Raw genomic sequence first — 21,982 nt, forward strand, 5'->3', positions numbered from 1 at the left:
ATGAAATTAAATAGAATCTATTAATATTTCATATTTTGTATTACATAGAAATCTCTCAGTTAAGACATAGGGAAAGCAGAAGAAACCAACACAAGATAGCAACAACAGCAAACAGCTATAAAGAAGTTGGGGTGTCTCATGGGAAAGGGGACTAGAACCAGAATACGAAGCGGGCTCTTTACGTCTTTCTCGGTCCACAAACTCTCTCATCTCTCCTTTCCACGACTTGCTTCTCTTTTCTCTCTCTAGACTAGCTTTCTCAGGATCCCTGGCCACCTGGCAGGAGATGGCCACTACCTAGCACTCTAGGTTATAGATCCTCTTTCATCTCAGCTAAGGAGCTCAGCCTGAATTAGAATCTCTCTGTTCCGATTCCAGCCTCTCAGAAGAGAGAAGGTGGCTGGCGCAGCCCAGGTCAGAAGCCTGCTGTAATCCAAGCAGCTGTGGTCAAGGAGACAGCATGTGATCCAAAGGCAGTTACTTTGGCACCCGTGTGAATGCAGAGGGGGCAGTTCTCGGGCAGGGGGGGCTATCGTGAGACAGACAGACAGACAGACAGCCCCTACTATCACCAAGAACCAGGGAAGTGTGAAGCGGTAAGTACAGCATAGTAGCACCCATCCCAGTGTGTATCACCTATAGGCTTTCTGCCTATTTCCTCCACAAAACTGTAAGCAGCTTGAGGCCAGGTACCATATCTTAATTACATTTAATTCTCTTGTTCCCAGAACAGTGCCTAACAAGAGGCATTCAGTGAATACTTACCAGATAAACCAAAACAGATGTGAGCTCTGCCTTCATAGGAATTACAGTCTGGCAATGAAATCAGGCAATAAACAAACAAGCAAATACAAAGCTATAATTGTAGTGAGCACTAAGACCATTAAAGAAAGGGGAGAGAGAAAGGAGGAGTTACCAAGCAAGAATAGAAACTTTCAGAAGGTCCTCCATGGTGTTAACACCCAAAGTATTACTACCAAAACTAACTTTGCTTATTCATCCCAAGAGGCTGGAGACTATAATCATAAAGGATTGCATTTACATTTCATTGCATTTGTAACTGTAATGCCAAAAAATGTGGTTACATTAAATACATGGGCTACTAAAAGATTGCTTTAAAGAGCTATATGAAAAAATATAAGTAAATGTAATCAGTGTTTGCTGATAGCTTTTAATTTTTACCTTTCAGTTTTAAATTGGTCCACTCCTCAGAGCTTGATATAATTATAAAACAGTTCTTTGAGATGGTGAATGATTAATTAAGTGCACAATAAGAGATATACTTTGGCCAGCTCTGCAAAGAGATCTGTATTAAGATTACAGGTACCACAGTGCAAAAGGCATGTCCCCTCAAGAGGACTCCGGCAGGATCAGACACGAGGCACCTGGATGTGCTTTGTGGGTATGACTGAAAGATTGTGTCCAGTGATCACTGATGGTAGAAGAGACTAAGGCAGAAGGAACCTGTGAAGTGCTTTTTATTAGTATGCTTGTTGTCAGTATCTAACAGAGAAAGAACTATTCTGGAAGCAAACTGCATCCGCTAAGCAATAATTAACAAGGCTTTACCTAGCTGTATTAATTAGAGTAACTAACAGGTGCTTCTGTATAAACAACTCCAAAACCCCAGTGGCTTGTTACTGTGCATTTTTCCTGTGCAGTTCCGTGCAGATCGAGGGCCCGGGGGCAGTCCGCTGCAGAAAATTATCCAAGGTCCCAGGCTCCTTCTGTCTTGTGGCTTCCTCTTCCCGAGTCCCCTCCAGTCAAGCTGGTCCACAGGGAAAGTGTGAGGTTGGGCCATGTCTAGACCGGGAAGTGCACATCACCTCCACTCCCATTTTCTTGGCCAGGACTGAGTCACACGCACCACACCTACTCACAGGGGAGGCTAGAAGAGTGGACAGTTAGAGACCCAGGAGGAAGAGGAGAACGTGGGTGTGGGTGAGCATTCTCAGTGTGTCCACACTAGCAATTGTAGGTTGGAGAAGTTAGGGAAAGGTAAATAGGGCAAAAAAGCCCTTTGTATCATCAGCCCTGGCTGGTGTAGCTCAGTGGGTTGAGCACGGGCCTGCGAACCACACGATGGCGGTTTGATTCTCAGTCAGGGCACATGCCTGGGTTGCAGGCCAGTTCCCGGCAGGGGACACACGAGAGGCAACCATACATTGATGTTTCTCTCCCTCTCTCCTTCCCCTCACTTCTAAACATAAATAAATAAAATCTTTTTAAAAAAAGCCCTTTGTATCATCAAAAGAATTTTGTTAAAAAAACCTGAAATGTTTCAAACAAGTTATCTTTTACAAAAAACACCTCCTTCAGTCTGGAGTGGCATTTCCTGAGCAGGACTCAGGGGAGAGTGTGAATCCATAGTTTCGCTTGGACCTGCCCCAGCTGGCCTGGTGAACACACGATGCCGTGTGTCCCTCGGTGATAGCGGTAGCTATGCCTGAGTTCTGTCTCCAGGATTCTGCACATTTCAATTCTGCTACAGTGAGAGCTTCCACTGTTGAGCACTTGCCATACAGAGACACCCTTCTAGGTCCTCTGTGGTCGCAGACACCCCAGGGCGTGTGTTGTGTATTCTCGTTTTACAAATGGTGGGACTGAGGTGTGGGGGTGTCGGGTAACTTGCACCAAGGTTACATAGCTGGTCTTGAGATAGGGAGCTCAGATGTAAACCCCGGCTGACTAACCCAAGGCTCAGCCTCTGAACATGAAACTGTAATATGGAAAAAGCAAAACAAACAACAATCACCACGACAGACCATCTGGGGACTTTCTGACATTACGTATCAGAAGTGGAGTGTTGCCCCACCCGGTACTCTCAGAGGTCTTATCTGTTAATTGACTTTGTAAGTAACTTCTGTCCAGGAAGTTTCAGATTTGCTCAAGGGCGATACAAACCAGGCAGCTGAAGAGCGTGAGTCTTACTGTTATGACCAGGACTGTTCAATATTTGAGGGACTGCATTTCAGGTGCCCCAGATTTGGTTTGGTAAAAAGCTGTAGCGGTGCTGATCAGCTTTCCTCAAACAGTGCACAGTAGTCTTGGTTTGACTTTTAGTTATGGACTCCAGTTGGGTTTTTTAAAAAATATATATTTGAATTCGAGGAATGGTAGCCGAGCATGTACTGTGTGGAAAGTTCCGTCCTCATCAATGTGGAGGAAAACCAGAAGAGCCGCACCCTCGAGGACACCGAGTGGTACAAGGAGCAGGGTTACTGTGGACCGTGGTGGGGTTGCTAAAACCTCCGAAGGCCATTCTTTAGGTCCTGCCCTCTTAGCGGACGGTGGCTCACTGGGTGGTGAGAGGAGGGCGTAGAATCCTTCAAGAAGCAATTCTGGCTCCAGTGGTCGATCATATGTCCCTCCATCTGAGATCCTTTTTATAACAGCTTTATTGAGGTAAAATTCACAAATGACCCAATTAAACTGTACAAGGCAGTGACTTTTAGTACATTCCCAGAGTTGTGTGATCCCGTCACCACAATTTTAGAACATTCACCAAAAGAAAAAATCCTGTTCAAGTAACATTCACTTTTCATTTTCCTCCAAGTCCCCCAGCTCTAGGCAACCGCCGATCTTCTTCTTGTCTCTCTGTATTTGCCTGTCCCGGACATTTCTTATGAATATGCATGCGTGGCCGTTTGTGACCGGCTTCTTTCACTTCATTAGTTAGCGTCATGCATTCGAGCTTCGTCCACGTGGTAGCAGCATGTGCCATTCATTTTGGTTCTCGAGTCCATTCCCCGGTGTGGCTGTGCCGCAGTGTCTTTGTCCATTCATCAGCTGGTGGTCTTGGAGTGGGGTCTCCTTTGTGGCTGGGAAGAGTACTGCTGCTGTCAACATTCGTGTACAAGTGGACACACGTGTCCGTTTGTCGTGGTGTTTGGGAGTGCAGTTGCTGGGTCGTGTGGTAACTCTATGTTTATCCTTTTTAGGAACTGCCAGGCTGCTTTCCAAAGCGACTGCACCGTTTTACATTCCCAGCAGCAGTGTGTGAGGGTCCCAATTTCTCCGCATCCTCGCCGACACTTGTCACTTTCTGTCTCTGTGACTGTAGCATCTCGTGTGTGAAGTGGTATCTCATTGTTTTGATGTGCATTTCCCTGATGAAGTGATACTGTGATATTTATCTTACCAACCTAGGTCAAAAGCTTTAATCTGATACTTTCTTAAGCGCATCAGTGAAACTGTCTTACCTCGTAGATTCATTTTCTAAAACAAAACCGTGGGTCTCTTCAAAACGAATCTCACTTACGGGGTTGGAGTTAAACCTGAAAGAATACAAAGGAAGAGGGCATGGAGTTAAGATTACGCACTCATCTGGGAAATTTGTTTTGCGGTGTGAGCTAGTTCGTTGACAGCGGTCCGAGGCCTTTCTCGAAGGCACTCAGGTACTGTTATGTGACCCGCACCGGGTGCTCCAGACAGCGCTCGGATTAAATCTGCAGTGTGATGTCATCCAGCAAACACTTGAAAGTGGAGATGTGTGTCTCTTCTGGTGTTATCAGTCTAGAGTAGCTGCGGTTCACGGCACAGGGAGCCTTTTCTCCTCCGTTATCCACCAGTCTGGGTCTCACTGTGGGCCAATAATCTGTCACCCGAAACTACTTAAAATAGGTTGGACTTTCTCAGATGCCGTGCGGCTGAGATGGCGTCGAGTGTGACTGCAGAAGAAGGGAAAGCACCTCTCATGACTCCAGTTTGCCCCCGGAGCCCCTGTTTCCAGAAGTGCTGAGCTTTAGTTCCGGGCCCATGCGCCTACACTGGTGCCGTGGCCTGGCAGCCCCCCCCCTGCACCTGGCAGGCGCTCCTAGTGTGCTCATCTCTGTGTGTCCGTTAAAGAAAGAAAAAGGCGCAGGCCTTCAGGGGTGTCAGTGCCACCATCTGGATTTCACCAGCTAGCAGACATGTGAGAGGAGCCCCCACAAAAGCCGTTTTGTGGGGGAGAAAAAAGGTAGAAGTTGGTCAGAGAGGACGCGTTCTTCAGAGAAGGACTCAGTATCTTTCAGAAAGCTCCCCTAAAACAGAGGTCCTAAGGGTGGACTGATCACTCTCCCTGATCCTGAGAGAGAAGACCTTGTATATCTAAATGGTTCTCATTCACTCTGCACACCTGTCTGTAGGTAGCACACCTCTGACAAGGTCTGGGAGGGAGAGAGAGAACTGAGAGTGGATCATTAATGCCTTCGTGATGTATCACGTATGTTCTGCCTTATTTGTTCCTTAACTTTCAGTGTGCATTGATGTAGCTTAGTTTTGGCAGTGGTGGGAAGAGTCAGCTAGGTGAACAGGCAGAGCTTGAATTTTGTCTCCCCAAAGGAAAGGGAAGCAATAACTATGTAAGGAGCTGGATTTATTCAGTATTTATGTGTTTGCTTAATTTTTTAGCTGTAGTAAATGTTTTGAACATTCTGTTAACTAAAATATTATTTTGGCTAGCACTTAAGCATATTGTGGCTCAGTGATAATTGTTGCCTCTAATGAAGATCTTAAACTGTTGTATAACCCTGACCCATGTGCCTTTAGAACTGTCAAAGAAGACTACATGCTATTTATTAAAGTGTCAGTAAGAATTGTAGTTTAGATTCTTATTTTTGCAAACGAATATCCCTTGGGTAATAATAAAAATAACAATAAGAGTTCATCAAGACTCGACTGTGTGGTAAGAGCTTTGTTGGTGAATTCAACTCAGTCTTTGCAGGGCCCTCTGAAGTGTGCACTGTTGGGTAGCATCCCTGTTTTACAGAGTGAGATGAAATGGCATTGAACGCCTTATTGGGAGCTTGCACCCTTAGCTTTGCAGCCAACAACATCCCCTTTGTACCCAGCATATTGAATGGACACTGTAGCCCCCCTTTCCTGCACCAGAGGACATGCTAGACATGGGGGGAGTGAAAGAGAAAATGAGTGAGTACAAGAATGAGAGCATGCCTGTAATATGAAAGCAAATAGATGAATTTTGCTGGAGTAGTTTTCTTGTTGTTTTCCAGGGGGGGGAGCTAAGGGCAGAGGGAGGGGGGGTTGTCACAATAGTGTCTGCCAAAGCTTTTAAGACCCCCCTCCCCGTGATCTTGCACACACACAGGAGATGTGATAACTGCTAAAGTGAAGCCAACTCAAGGCTGGTTATTTCTGTAGGAAAATGGCCAAGCTATTCTCTTTCCTGGAATAAAAATGGACCAGCGGTTTTACTTCTTTTCTTGTAGGAAATCGGAATAAAAAAGAGCATCACTAATGCCAGTTTTTCCTACAAAAACCAAGGACCTTTGACTCCTTTTTTGCATAGAAAATACAGAGTATATTTAGAAATTCATTGCTTTCTTATGGTAAGCATCAAGTTCTTCATAGTCAATTAACTTACTATTCAATTCAATTCAATTCGATTCCCGTCATCCCTTGGCGGGGCCGTTCTGCAGCAGGAGACCCTAAAATCAATGAATCGATGAACATCTCACACTCACCCAGGAACACACCCATTTTTCATAGCCTTTCTTTCATACCTTTCATGCTTTGCGGTCGAGGTAAGTGTTTGCGCATGTTGTCACTCAAGTTACATTCCCTTCAGAATGCCTGGCAGAAAGCAGCACTTGAAGCCAATAATCTTCTCCAGTGTCAAAGTGGAATCATAGATAAAGCTGGGGCTTATCTTGCCCCGTCGTCCTGTCTCCCATTCGGGGAGCGGTGCTGATCTGCCCGATACAGGCCCCCCCCCCCCCAGCAGTCACNCCCCCCCCCCCCCCCCCCCCCCGAGCAGTCACCTCAGGCTGAGGCTCCTCCTGGGACCCTCAGCGCATTCCATTTTCAGGTAGTTCTGAAAGGTAGAAATGATTTCCTTTGCCCAGCCAGATCCTTTGTTCTTTGATGCCTGCTCCTCAACACTAGCTCTTCTTCTGGAATGAAACTCTGAAAGCTGGAGTAGAACATCTTAATTAATTTTTATTTGTCACTTACACAATGCAGAGCAAGTATGAAATGTTGCAGAGGCTTCATAACATTAACCCTTGATGTGGAGCTGAAACGTGGGGGCTTGGAAGTCAGCTAAGAGTGAGGAGAGCTACGCACTGTAGCGAGCGCTTTATGAGCGGTAACTCCGAAGCCTGGCCACCGCCCTCTGAAGTGCCTGCCCCGTGTTACAGACGAGAAAGTTGACACATACAGCTAAGAAACGTACGCAGAATCGCCTGCCCAGTAAGTGTTGGGGCCTGCATTCAAAATCAGGCAGTCTGGCCTCAGAGACCTTCCTGTGCACCCTTGGCTGTGCTGACTGTCCACCAGCACCCCAAACCCCACAGCTGTGCCCTCTTAGTTAGGGGGTGCAGGCGATTTCCTGCAACTGCCTTCAAGTTAGAGTCCTCAGCTGTGGAAATGGGCCAGCTTGTTGTAAGAATTCAACAGAATACCATTGAATATGGTCAGTGGTTCTTAATGTCTATGGGTTTAGTTTGGGGTTGTTTTTTTTCTTTTTAATTTAGGCCCCACCTGGAATTTATGATTCATTTAGCTACTTTGTGGTATGTGGTTTGTTGTCACCGATTTGAGACTCAGGTCAACATTGTTTCAGAATAAGCAGGATGTTTTTTTAAAATTCATCTTAATAACTTCAGAGTTCACCTCTTCACTCAGCATTGATAGGATTGTTTTGGGTGATATTAAAGAGTCTCACTTCATAATCCCATAGGGATTGCTCCTCAGATACTGAAAGTACACTTCCTTGTCCCATTGACTGCAGAAATATCTATCTGTATGCCCCCTCAAGACTCTGCATTTTGTAAATAGTCTGCTTCTGGTAAAAGAATGTGTTCGTTATTTTTCCCTGCATTTGCCAACTCCTTTGCAGTGACCCAATAAACTAGCCTGAAAGTAAGTCCTTGGAAATATTATTAGCATCACCTACAAACATTTTGTATTTTAAATTCTGGGCACAGTAGAACTCAAGAGCATATAAATATTCTGGTCGATACAGGCTTTTCTCATCAGCAAGTGTGTTGGCTAAATTGGGAGGAAATAATTTATTACTGTGCTGCCTTCTGAAAGAGAGGGGAAGACCCTTAAGGAGAATGTAGATGACCCCTTTAGTACAGTTATGGCATGAGAATTGGGGGTAAGTTATTTCAATGAGGCCAGCTGCAGAACTTCTGAGTGGCTGGCAAGAGCCTGCCGTGTGTTTGCAGACAGTTCCCCTGAGCACATCACTTTGGCTTTCCTGAACGGGAACGAGGGCGGTCCCTTTGGATCTCATCTGAGCAAGATCAGAGATGCTAAGGCAGTCAGAGATCTAAGAGGTTGTGGTGTCTCAGAAGGATAGCACCGTTCCACTCACCAGTCATTTATGGATGGAATGGGTCTTACTCCTGGGGCAGTGAGGCGCACACAAGTGACTGGCACTGTCCCTGCCCTCCAGTGCATGGTCCGTGGCGGGGAGGGATGGTTTTGATACAGTTCAGTCAGCGCTGTGGTGGAGGGCAGGGCGCTTAGCCTTCGGGAGGGAGGCAGGAGGCTGAGGACGGGCCTGAGAAGGCTTCAGCAGGGGCAGTGTGCTGATGTCAGTCTTAAAGGACGGACTGGCACTAGAAGGTGGAGGAGGGATGGAAGGACAGTCCAGCAGACCTCTGTGTCCTCCTGAGCAGCCCTTAGTCATCCCGCCTGCCCAGCAGCCTGAGCTCCAAAGAGCGCCCTGTCTGGCCCACTGGCTTCAAATCCTATCGCTATTTGACTGTTGAAGAAAAAATTCATTTCTGTGTCTTGTTGACTGGCTGGTTTGGTGAAGTGTAAGTTGTAAGAAAAACAAAACGGAACATATGGGCCATTCTGTCCCTGAAGCGAACAGCCCGCCTCACCCATGTGGTCTGACCTGCAATGGGGTCATTGAGGGTCATTGCTATGGCAACCTAGCAGGACTAGCTGAGGAGGATGCTAGAGCCCCGGAAGCAGGGGCCAGGGGAAAGGGAGGCGCTGGGAGGACCGCCTGCCCGTGTGTCTGGCATCAGAGGGGACTGTAAAGTCAACGAGAGTCAGACAACAAAGAGCATTCAAAATAGTCATCAGCCCTGCAGGTAACCGGGGCAGGGGCACATGGCAGCCAGCCCACAGCACTCACTGGCTTTGTGACCTTGAGCAAACTACTTAACCTCTTGGAGCTTTGTTTTCCGTATACTAAGCACTAATAATCTTACTTCACTATGCAGCTAAAGGGTGGGGTGAGGATTAAATGAAGAATTTGTGGAAGCACTTGGAATAGGTTCTTGCTAGCTGGTAGGGGACTGAGTCCCAGTTCCCTCAGAGGAGACCCAAACATATCAAGACCTTTGCGACCAGTAAGGTACTTAGTCCAGAGCTCCAGTTCTCCACAAGGCACCATTAGTTTCCCGTACGAGCCGGTGTATTCATTCAACACACATCTCTTGGATGTCTCCTCTGTGCCAGGCTCTGTTCCACTTAGCCTGGGGAAAGAAACGAGAGGCATCAGACCGTGTGAGGGACCTGGTGCGTGAGGAGGCCTGGCACGTTGCAGGAGTGACCGAGATGTCCACATGGAATGAGTGAAGAAAAGAAAAGCGGGAAGTGAGATCAGAGAGGTAATGAGGGTCAGATCTGGAAGAACCTCGACACCATTGCAGGGACATTGGCTTTTACTTGGAGATCAGTGCAGGCTGAGGATTGAGAGTTCTAACGAGTCATACTGATCGTTGAGCTTATACAATATAGCAGGCACTGTGCTGCGTGCTGCGTTAGAACAAGGATGCAAGGCAAACTACATTGTCCCCAGAGAGGAAGCCAAGATAGGAGTCAGGCAGCCTGCCCGGGGCAGTGGTCCAGTCCAGGTCTGTGGGACTTGACAACGTTGTACTGGAATTTAGTGAGTGCAGGAACGTGTTTGCCACCAGATTTGGTTGTAGCAAGCCTCTCGCAGGTTCCACTCAACTACTACATGAACTCAGGAACTGGGTGGGCCTCTGGAATGGGGACCAAGAGTCTGTGAGCACAGCGCTCACCACACGCCGGGACACGAAGCAGGTAGACACAGTGTCAGAGCTTTAGCCTCATACTCCCAGCATCTTCTGTTTTTCCACCGGACACTTTCAATGAGCTCATTCTTTCCATGTGTACAGACCCCACTGTCACTGAGTGCTGTTTAAGGGCAGGGTGGAATCAAAGCCCAAAATACCAGAGGTTCAATTTCCTGTTCCTGACCACACTAGACCAGAGCCTGAGGCAGGTTGCAGAGCAGCTGGCTCCACCCATGAACCTGCACTTCAGCTTTGACTCAGAGGAGCCCGTGGGAACTGTCGGACTCTTTACTCTGCAAGATGTTGCTCTCAGCTGAGGGGACAGCTGCAGAGTCGGGCTGAGCGTGCAGCACCGACCCGCAGTGCAGACCACGAAGGCCGACGAGGCCCCTGGCCGGAAGATCATCGGTGGTGCAGGACCGACTGAGGGCCTGCCCATAAATCCTCTTAATTCACACTCAACCCACTTGAAGTTTGTGATGACTGTCGAAGGGCTGAATTATAAGATACAGAAGAGAGGGTGTTAACTTTTTCACACAAGCGTATGAATCAGCTGTCTATTGTGTGTGAGTATGATGCTGGGCACTAAGAGTGCAAAGATAGAGGGTCTCTGCCCCCTCTAGCTGTTTGGGAAGGGCAGACCGTGTACAGTATTGTCCGCACACTGCCAGGGCTGTCTCACCCATGTCCCCCAGTTGCTGTACGTGAATTCAACTCTGCGTACTCGGCGCGAATGGAGAGAAAACAACTAGTCGAATAGTACAGGGGGTGTATGTTGGGTCCTCCCCCGTGTGTCAGCCAAAGGAACAGCATTCTTTCCAACACTAAGGGAAACATTGGCTGTGGGCTGTGTTCAACCTTTCTAAGAGATTTGTAGGAGATTTTCATTTTATGCCTTGACCTTTAGAGCGTATTTCCAGAGATAAGATGGAATTAATTGCTCTGACAGAGGTACAGGCTGGAGTCAAACCTGGCTGTGAACAGACAAGTTATTTGACTTCCATTAGTGGATAATGAGTAGCCTTGTGTTTTTCATCTCTAAGACAAGGATAATTATATTTACTTCATTGGCATTGGTGTGATGATTAAGTGAAAAATACATAGAAAGGTTCTGATAAGTTATTAACATGGTGAGTGATAGTTTCCACCCTATTTCTTAAAAATGTGGCTGTGGACTTTACCTGTGGGAGCCAGTGACAGTTTTCGGGCACAGGAGCGACATGACGGGTGTAGGTTCTCACAGGGACGGCCGTGGTGTCACTGTGATGTGTGGGCTTCGGTGCAGAGAGACCAGGACCCAGGAAACAAACTAGCAAATGGTGACCGCGGTTTATCCAAAGTGAGGGCCCAAGTGAAGGCAGGAGCAGTCGGGGTGGTGAGGGCGGAGCCAGGTTAGGAGTTGGAAGAGCAGGGTTGACAGACTTGGGGACCGTTCAAATTCAGAGGGTGTGGAGGGACCATCAGAAGTGAAAACGGCTTTGAGTTCTCCAGGTTAGCCGGTCAAAACATGGAGACCGAATTTGCTGGCATGGAGAATGGTGAAGGCACTGTTTTCCTGCAGACCAGAACAGTGTGCCTGGCACTGAGCTAAGGAACCTACTGCATGGTTTCATTGAGTTCTCGTGATAACCTCTATGGCGTAAGGGACGTCATGGCCGTCTTAGAGTGGTAGGAGTCTAAACTCAGAGGAGCCCAACGTTGCACAACTAGTCCGTGTCTCCTGAAAACGCGGTCGTGGGTTTGTCTGACACCAGAGCCTCACCTTAACTGCAGCAGTGAACGAGCCCTCACTCCGGAGAAGGGGAAGTGCAGTTGGGTTGGGAAGGTGAAGGCAAAACTTAGTTCTAGAAACGCTGGCCTTGAGCTGCTCGTGTAAGGCAGAGCTATCCTGGATGCAGCTGGAAAATCAGATCCGTAGCTCAGGGGAAGGGTTGGGGGGAGAGATGAGAATTTGGGCATTGTCGGCATCTGGTTGATGTGAGGCGGTGAACGAGATCACCCAGCAAGGGATGCGGAGTTACATTGAAACAGACTCTGGGTAAATGGAAAATAGAAGGGAACGCTCACCTGGTCAAGGAGCTTAGGACACACACCTACACATACAATGCGACTTTCCGGGCGGGAGTACGGCTTTGTCCTTTGGCGGAGGAATTTGCATGGCCCTTATTTTTCATTGGATAGGTATTGTCAGTCATTGTGAGAAGTTGGTTCCTGCCTTCACAGAGCGGATAGTCTAAGAAACTGGAAATGAGAAAAGCACTTAAACAACAACAATAAAGCATCATTAATCGTACTGCAGGCTTCAGGGTTCACTGGGCGCTCTTTTAGGGTCCTGTGCAAGATCGTCTCCAAAGCTGGTCTCAGGAATTAAGATCACAGATCATAATAGGGAATAAGATTGTATTTTAAAAACTAACTGCTGGGCCTAAAAATAACCATAGATTATGTCTTTAGAGAAGTGCTTGAGAATGATTATGAGAAAAATTGAGATAATTCATACTGAAGTTAATTTGGTTACAGTTTATGCAGGAAGCTGAGTTTCTGAAGTGTGTGAGGCAAAGATTATGCCTGTGAGTTCGTTAGGGAGGCTGAGGCACGGTCTCTCAGTCAGTCCCGTGCAGACACTTGTATCTCAAGTGCTGTAATTTTCCCCTTTCAGTTGAGCACCAGGTGAACTATTAGTTGGCCTGCCCAGAGGAGCCATGTTACACACACACACAAAAACTCATTTACCTTTAAATCACAAACTTGCCCTTCACCCAAGACCTGCACAGTAAGGGAGATTGCAGGGAGCTGGGACCACTGAGAGTCGGCTGTTTCCGGCCTCCCGCCCCATCCCTTCCTCCCTCTCCTCCCCACCGTGATTGCGCGTGAACACGTGTGTGTGTGTGTCTGTGTATAAAACGATACGGTTCAGACACCCTCTGTAAGCATGGAGTCGAATGTGCGTATTGAAATTTCTCAGGTGGTTTTTCCTGTATGCATAATTGCTCTTCTGAGACCTGCATAAAAGGTGAAAGTAGCAAATTTCTTTTCCCTCAGAACAGAAGAAAATTCCCAAGTCTTTGTATTACTCAGCAAGTAGCCCCGTCTCAAATTATGGCAGTTACCTTGTTATCCCATCTTCATTTTGAGAGGTGATCTAGTTAAATAGTAAAGAGCACACAGCGCTGGAGCCAGACTGTCTAGGTGTGGATTCCTCTTCCACCCATTACTAGCTGTGTGACATTCAGCAAAATACTTAGCCTCTGTGCTTAAGGTTCCACATCCGTAAAGTAGGGCTAATGATAGTACCCACATCCTCGGGGCTGTGAGGACTAAATAAGTTAATACATGTAAAGCACTCAGACCTGTACCTGGCAAATGTAGAGTAAACAGTCTGCAAAGTTCAGGACTTAGTGTTATTACTGTGTTAGGCCAGTGGCTTAAACAGTATTTAGGGTGGTAGCCAGGCCAGTGAGGACAGATTTCCCCCAGCCTGTTGTAACGCAGCCCCGGGTCAGCTCTCCTTTCACTGAGTGTGGAGGGAGGAGTCCCACATTTGCCTTCTCTTCCTCTCTTTTAACACTGAGGATCATTGGTTCCTGGTAGGCCGTAGTGGGTTGTCCATTTCAAGCCACATAGCCAGAGACAAGGAACTTTCCCTTCTTTAAAATAGAAACCCCCTTCCTTCTGAACACATGTGCGATGGCTATGTTTAGAAATCTTCCATGAGCAGAATAGGAAGAGAGCTAGAAGCCTGGCGTATGGCGTGACGCCTTGTGCAGGATAAGGAAGATAGGCAGCCAGCCAGCCATCGTGTGGTCTCCGTTTTGCAGTGTGTTGTCAGATCAGAGGGGACTCGGGCTCTCTCCTCTCTGGCTGCACCTTCCCGTCGGCCCCGTGGTGCTGCCGGCTGGAAGACCCTGGTCGGCGCATGTCCTGGGCCCCTCTGTCTCTGGCAGCAGCAAAGAGCAGAGCCTGGGTTTTCAAATGGTTGGTATGGGCCCCAGCTTGGAGTCAGTTGTTGAGCCCTCAGACTGGGGTGCCACAGAACACCTCACTGACCACCTTCCCTGACTTGCCCCTCAGATCTCCTGATACCGACCTCCTCCCAGCAGCAAAGCAGGAAACTGGATGATGGTAGTAGAATAAACTCATCAGCCTCTTGGACTTACTTGTAAAACCCCACACAGTAGAATTTTAAAGAGCCTTTTGCCTGAACAACAGTGTAATTTACTCCCAGGAGGATGTGTCAGATCTTGTTTCCTTTTAACTGTTTAAGGGTTAAAACCCACTTTTGTGGTCACCGAGGTCAGACACCGGAGTCCGCAAGCTGGATCCAGCTCACAGATATGTTTGGTTTGGCCCACGTAGCTATGCATGCATGTATCAGGTAGTTGCAACACCGAAACGGAGAGATTTCACATGGCAGCCTGCATTTCCAACTTCTTATTTTAACAACTCCAGATAGGACAGCACGGGGTCTTCCCTCTCGCCCACACGCAGTGGCCGCCTGAGGGGCGCGGCACCTCGCTGTCTGCCCCTGCACTGCCGGGCTCCTTCCCTCGCCCCAGAGGCGCTGGGGTTTATAATCCAGTTAGAGCCTGGTACCTTTTTTTTTTTTAACAGTATAATCCCAAATGAAAAGTGAACATTCTTCTCATTACTCTTCATGACCTAAATGTAGCAGGATGCTAGCTACTGAGCCTCAGGTTTTTGCTCTCTGCTTTAGGATGAAAAATCCCAAGCAAAACATTCCTTTTGTTATTGACTTTAAAGTCGCGCAGTTGAAAATTCTCCTCGCCTGATGTATTCCCTGAGTCATAGAACAGTTTTGGTTTAATTTTTTTTTTTTTACCTCTTTCATGGTGGCGTTTTATGCTGTTCTGGTTGCTACCAGTAATACAGGCTAAACAACAACCCAAAGTTGCACCCTCTGGCCTTGCCCTTAGTCATCTGCTTTTGGCTGCTGAGACAGTTGAGGTTACAGGCTATATCTGGGGAAGGGCGCAGGGAGACCTAGAGGGGAAATAATGTTTCACTTGCACAGAGCCGAACACTGAGTCACGGGGCCACATAATACAAAGGTGATGTGTGCAGGAGGGTTTCTAAATTACTTTCATCGGCAAGCCATTTGCTTCTCTCTCCCTTCTGAGCGGCATGGCCAGCCCCCTCCCCCACCAGTTCAGGCAAGCCTGCGTCAGTTGCTAAAATCTTCCCCAGCTCAAATTCCTCTTCCTCTGTACAATTTCTTTATTCTGCAGACAGAGGGAGTGCACTGCTGGAACTACCTGCCAGCCCCTGGGGGCATTTTGAGCATAATCACAGGAGGCCTGGCCAGCAGTCCGTGGAAGAATTGTGTCAGAAGAGCACAGAGGGGACTTGCTACTGCGTAGGAGTTTGCTCAGTTACCAAACATTCATTGAGCCCTGCGGAGGCTTTGCATAAAAAATCTTAAGTGAATATTAGTGATTCATTCCATGGTGGTCATTGTTTCAGCTTCCCATCAAGGTGTTTTATTAGTTTGCACAAATTCCCACAACTGCAGTTTCACATCAGGTCTGGGACTCCTTCACTGTAACGTTTTTCATAGCTTCAGCCGGTCCGAAATTGCAGAGAACTGAGCAGGGCCTACAGTGAGCTAGGCCGTGATCTAATAAGATTGGACTGTCAAAACAAGAAGCACCAGTCTGTGGTTACAAGGTTTTCAAGAAGGAAACGTTAAAGCTCTGCTGTGAGAAGCCCAGAAAAATAATAAAACACATGAAGTTGGAAGCCGGTTTCTTTTTCATTTCTGCTGTGATAGGCAGGGCCTTGAAGCAGAGATACTAAAGTGGAATGAGGTGTGATTAAACAGGCACGATCGATGCTATCTTTCTATTGGGAAATGCTAATCGTTTGTGTAATTAATAGGGTGAGACCTCAGAAAGTTCTGGAAATGTTTTGCTAGGACCCGGAAGGGTACTCAGGGGGCCAGCTCCAAAATGCCCAGAGAAGACAGATACATCCTCGGTCGGTAACTCAGACTAGAGTTGGACAGGTGTGAGTTCCATTCCCAGCTGTGAGATGAGGGGCAAGCTATTTCACCTTTGCACTCCCCACTTCCTTCTCCCTAAAGCTGGAGCCGGAACACGGTGGAATTGCCATGGGGACTAAAAGAGAGCGTGAGTGGAGGGTGGGCGGGTGGGTGGGGCCGCACCCAGCCTGTCATGAGTGCCCACCACATGATAGCAGTTGCTCGCAGGTTAAATGGAAGTTCATGATCGATTTCTGTTTAGGCTATTTAGTATAGCTTTTAAAATAAAGGCCAACTTCATAGTTTTTTAGCACTAACTTCCCTGTAATCACATTCGAACCCGGTCGCTTTGAGTCCCTTTCCCTAGCCTTCCACGTACCTACCAGTGTCTTGTTCATTCTCCAGTAATCTTTTACTCCCTCAGCCAATCTAATGAATAGTCTAATGCCTGGATTAGCCAACCTCCGGAGTAAAAGCTTAAGGCCCCCTCTGCACCGAGGCTTGGGCGGACTCCGGGACTGAGTCACTGAGGTCTGTGTCAGGCAGCTGGAGCTATTCTGGTCTCTCTGTTTCCTGTTCCTTTACGGAAGATGATGAATTTAACTTCATCTCCACTGCTGAATAACAATGTCATGATTAATAAGATATGTTTATGAACTGCCTTGCATGTTTGTAACCACTTCTAATAAAGCACTAATAAAGCACTAATAATGCATGTAGTGGATCGATGAATTGATGTAGACTACAAGGGGGAAACCCAGGGCTCCTGGTGATGTCATCTTTAATGTGTTACGTAATTACTACCACGGAAACCTGACTGATTTTACCAGATTAGTTGGGGGTCACAGTTACACAGTGGTGGTTACTGCCTTCACACTGTCTTTCATTTGTAACTTGGGGCGGAGGGTTTTGCCCTGGGGAGCCACCTGTGGCATTTACCCTTGCTGCCCGCCTGCAGAGAACTTCAACATCTGCACCCACAGCCAGAGGCAGAAGCAGACCCCTCCTTCCCTCCCCCGAATAACAGGAACCACGGAGGGAAGCGCTTTCTTCACTTCTGGGCGGAATTAGACGCCAAATAAGAACTGCCTTCAGCTCAGTTCTTTGTTTGATTTAAAACCCAGAATCTTCATAGAAGTTGGGGGCCAGGGCGGGAAGGGGCTTGCACAGATTGTCTGATGTTTCATTTTCTTCCATAAAACCTTCAAAGGAGTACATTTTATTTTTACCTTGGACTCTCAGAAACATGGACAATAGGAACAGCTCATTCGCTCCAACATAGTCTATGATATCACTAGACATTCTTGATAAAATTGTCAGCATGAGTATGCCATTCAGTTAATAAACCCTGCTTTATTCGTGGGACGTTGTGCAATATGTCAGCATTTCCCCTTTCTTTCCTGTAAACTGTAACTTTTCTGGTGATTAGCATTTAAAATCTTTTCCTGATTAAGGAATTGTCAGCTGAAATCATCAGGGATTTCCCCTTAGCTGTTTTGAAAGAAGTCTGAAGAATTTGATCTGTTGCTTGGAAGTGAAGAAATTTGGAATACTTCCTGTGACAAACAGTGAAATAGAATCAAGGGATGGCAGTTTTATGTGAAGTGAAGACAATGATAGAGCCAGAGGAGGAATAATACGAACTTTAGAAAGTGCAAAGCCTTTAAAACGTTTGAGAAGCTTTAATGTCTCTGTGCCGTGTTTTTCCAAAGATGTACTTGTTATATTTGGGAGCTGAAATGAAATAGAAACATTAAACTAAAACTTCAGTTGCTTGGGAAGTGGTTTCTTAATTTAATTTCCTGATGTCATCGTAGTTAATAGAAACTTTTTTTGTTTTAAAACATCGTTGCATCCATAGCGCCACCAGAGCACCCGGGGTGGTAGAAAGCATACTGGACGAGGCCAAAGGCAAGGCCTCTATTTTAGGTGCGAGAGTTATGAGACGAGCTCTCTGCCTGGGGCAGCGTGGGCAGGGGGAGCAGGAGGCAGCTGATTGGTGTGATACAGGGTCACGGGGGTCTGTTCGAGAAGAGCAGTCGGAGAAAGCCTCTGAGAGGAGGCAACATTTGAGCTGAACCAGAGGGACCTACAGGGATGGAGCAGAGGGAAGAGCACAAGGGAAAGACAGCAGTGTGTGCAAAGGCCCTGGGGCTGGGATGGACTGGTGACTGGGAACGATGAGGAGGCAGGTAGCTGGAGTGCAAGGCAAGGGTGGTAGAACAAGACCCAAAGGTAGGAAGTCCATTACTGGGAGAAAAAGGTGAGCAGTTAAGTTCATTTTATGCAAGCTTCTTTCTACTGTCTTTCAGAATCACCCCCATTCTAAAAATGCCAAATGAAAAACACTTTAAAGCAGGGCTCCCCAACCCCTGGGCCATGGACCGGTAGTGATCTGGGCCTGTTAGGACCCAGGCTCGCAGCACAAATTGAGCTTGAATGTAATGCACTTGAGTCATCCCAAAACCATCCCCCGCACCTGGGGTCTGTGGAGAAATTGTCTCCCATGCAACCAATCCCTGATGCCAAAAAGGTTGGGGACCACTGAATTAGAGCATCATCCCCATACACCAAGATTGCAGGTTGAATCCCCGGTCAGGGCACATAGAATGAACCAGTGAGCGCACAACTAAGTGCAACAACAAATTGATGTTTCTCTCTCTCTGTCTCTCTCTCTGTCTCTGTCTCTCTCTGTCTGTCTCTCTCTGTCTCTCCCCCCCTGCTTCTCTCCCTCCCTCACTTCCTCCTCTTTCCAGTATCCCTACTTCTTTCTGTCTAAAATCAATAAATGAAATTAACTTTTTTAAAGCTGATGCAGATCCTGTAAAACAGCACTGTACTTTTCTAGGTTTGTGGTCTCCATTCGAGGAGCTTTTCATTTTAAATGCTCACTCTCTCCCTGAATATCACCAAGCTCAGGTGGCAGTCGTCTGCCAGTTGTCTTTTATGCGTCCCGAGCAGTGGCACTTGACCCTGACACCTTTTTTTCTCCATGGTAAGTGCTGTACAGCAAGTCAGCAGCTTCTTGGAATTGCAGTGAAATGACATAACAAAACCAACTTCACCACAGGCTAATTGATATAAACAAGAGCTAAGTTCCTATGGCATCTCATCAGCATTCGAATGAAACTATGCCATTCAGGGACCACCTACCTACACAGCGACCTACAGGCTTTCATTCAAGCTGTCGAGTTCATTCATGGTGTGCTGGCCTGGGCAGAGTGCCAGATGCTGGTGAAGCCGCTGATGCTAGGCGGGGCCTGGGCGGGGAAATGGGCAGAGTGTGGGGGGCACTGGAATAGCAGAGGTGAGAATCCAGTGGCATGTGGGGGGCAGAGCGAGAACAGCTGACTCCACAGAGGGTGGGGGTCAAGGAGGGCTCCCAGGAGTGAGTGGGCTCGAATTGAAGGGCTCAAGGGAGGAGGAGAGTCAGGTACAGGATCCCACGAGCCAAGACGCACCGAAGAATGGTGTTGCACGTAGCATGTTTCTTCACCGCCAACTCCTTTCATGGGACTACACCTTTTTCCTTTTCGTGTGTGTGGTGGGGACAGATGGAAGGACAGTCACGGGATAGAGAGATAAGGACAAGTGTAGTGCAGGACTAGGGACTGTGAGGCTCCGTGTAGCAAAACCCTCTTGCACGAGCTTCGGAGTCAGAAAGACCTGGACCGGCCTTGGGCAGTTCCTTTAACTAAGGCTCCCGGTGCCACATCAGCAGCCTGGGAAAGTGCTGGTCTCCGTGGCTCTGAGATTGAGGGGAGGTGCGCTGTAGCACAGTCAAGGGCTGGGCTGGGGCTCAGACCTGTGTTCCAGTCACACCACCTTCCCACGCTGCCTCAGTAATGGTGCGTGCTCCTGAATCTGTGTTCTCACCCTGTCTCCCTCACGCACTTGTACAGATTGAATTAGCTGATTCTCAAAAAGTGCTTGTGAGGACAGGGCTGAGTCCGTGATACGCAGCAAAGGTCAGCGCACCTCCATCATTTATTGGAGACCGTTGCTAAAGGTTGCTTCCTTTCTCCTAAGGAAATATGATTGTTTGCCGAGAAAACAAAATTGAAATGGACTCCTAGATACAGAGAACAGACTGGTGGTCGCCAGTGAGAAGGGAGGTTGGAGAGCTGCGTGAAAAAGGGGAAGGGATTGAGATGTACAAATTGGTAGTTACAGAATAGTCCCGGGGATGTAACGTGCAGTGCAGGAAGTATAGTCAGTAACACTGCGATATCTATGTTATGGTGCCAGGTGGGCACTGGAAATACCAACAGGATCACTTTGGAAAGTACGTGAAACTAATGCAAAACAATATCGAGTGTCAACTGTTACTGAAAAGTAAAGTTTAATGGTCTTTTTTTTTAAAAAAAAAAGAACTATGAAAGTTTGCAATTTTAAGTCCCTTGGTGGTTTATGCACTGAAACTGTTCTGTTCCGAGCGAGTGTTTCCCATGGAGACGTCCTGCATTCAGGCCTCACTGCGTGCATTTTCTTTGGTTGGGCAGCTGCCTTGTTCTTGCCAAACACCTGATGATGACAGGTGTCATTCCAGGACAGGCAAACAAGTAAACAGCACACCCTCCTCTCGAGATCGATCCACCTAATTCACGGTGGTTTCTACAGTTTTCGCACCATCGACGGTACATGCGCAAGCTCAGTACAGCTCAACTCAACTGCACACAGCGTCCAGCTGAAGTCACACCTGTGTCAGCGTGGTTGGTGGGGTAATGGCATGGGCGTGATAATTTATAGTTTCAACTTCAACATTTCACCTGAAATGTCATATGCTGTGCTTGAGTGTGTGTTATGTTACAGAATTACATGCTGATGATTTTGTAATAAAATATTTTGTACTATTAAAGGGGTGTTACTTGTGCCAGGCCCCGTATCTATGAGCTCGGTATTGTGGAGCGCATATGGCCCGAGGCCCTGCTCTCAAATGACTTAACTGTCTTGTGGGGAAAATAGTTCTCACAGAGAACAATTAGGCAAGATTATAAAATATATGACAAGGTACAAAGTCTGTTCTGAGTATGTTTATGACACTGCCTGTGGGTACATTGGTCATTTCGGCGAGGGGGAAGTTCAGGAAATTGTCAGGGGAGGGTCCTGGCTTTAGGAGCAACTGCCTTATGGCCAACCAGACATCTTAGAATCATAGCTTTGGGTTTATACCATCCCTCCACCTTACACCTGTGCTCTCCTCCGTGCTTTGAAATTCTTCATTCCCAAGCTGTGTTTACAAGTGATTTATATCTTCTGTGTTTTATGAATCAAAGATGGTTGCCCATCAGAGGTCTTGATGGGCATAAGTTATATGAACTTAGTGTAACAACACTGTTCTCTGATTTCAGTTTAAAGAAAAAAAAAGGATGAACTGCCTTACTTATTTACAAATTTAGGATATAAACTCCTGTTACTGTCATGCCCATATGTGCACCAGAAAATATGCAAAATGTGGAGACTGCCGGAAAAGGACTGATAACTTGGACGGCACGGAACTTTTTGGGCCCTGAGGAGGGTCAAAAGAAAAACCATTAATTGAGGGGAGAAACTGTAATTCATATGGTACAATTCTAATTCATATAGAGACATAGTTTCCTGCACAGATTCATACAGATCAGTAGGAAAATTACAAGTGGATTTTCTGAAAGTTCAAAGAACAGAAATAGTTCCAGAAAAAGAAATACCAGTTACCAGTAAGCATATAAGATGTTTAACCTTACAAAAGAAATGAAAATAACTTTTTTACCTACCAAAGAGGTAGAGATACACACGTTTGCTAATACTCAGTGTGGTAGAATATAGGGGAAAATAGGCATTCTCAAAAATGTTAGTAGAAGTATTATCTGGTAAAGCCTGTCTAGAGGGCAGTTTGACAAAGTCACTTAACAGTGACACTGTACGTAATTTATTCAGCAGATAGAGCCACACGTTTAACCAAAGGTGTGTGTGCGGTGATATTTATCACAGC

At 47.0% G+C, this 21,982-nt stretch overlaps 1 protein-coding gene across 3 annotated transcripts in view; it reads left to right on the forward strand.

Moving 5' to 3' along the window:
• The window catches only part of NSMCE2 (NSE2 SUMO ligase component of SMC5/6 complex), a 196,562-nt gene that overhangs the window by 139,162 nt on the left and 35,418 nt on the right, over window positions 1–21,982 (forward strand). The window lies entirely within an intron of this gene.

This window comes from Sturnira hondurensis, unplaced genomic scaffold (genome assembly GCF_014824575.4).
Source record: "Sturnira hondurensis isolate 20B ecotype Veracruz unplaced genomic scaffold, ASM1482457v3 Scaffold0006413, whole genome shotgun sequence".
In the NCBI taxonomy this organism is placed as follows: domain Eukaryota; kingdom Metazoa; phylum Chordata; class Mammalia; order Chiroptera; family Phyllostomidae; genus Sturnira; species Sturnira hondurensis.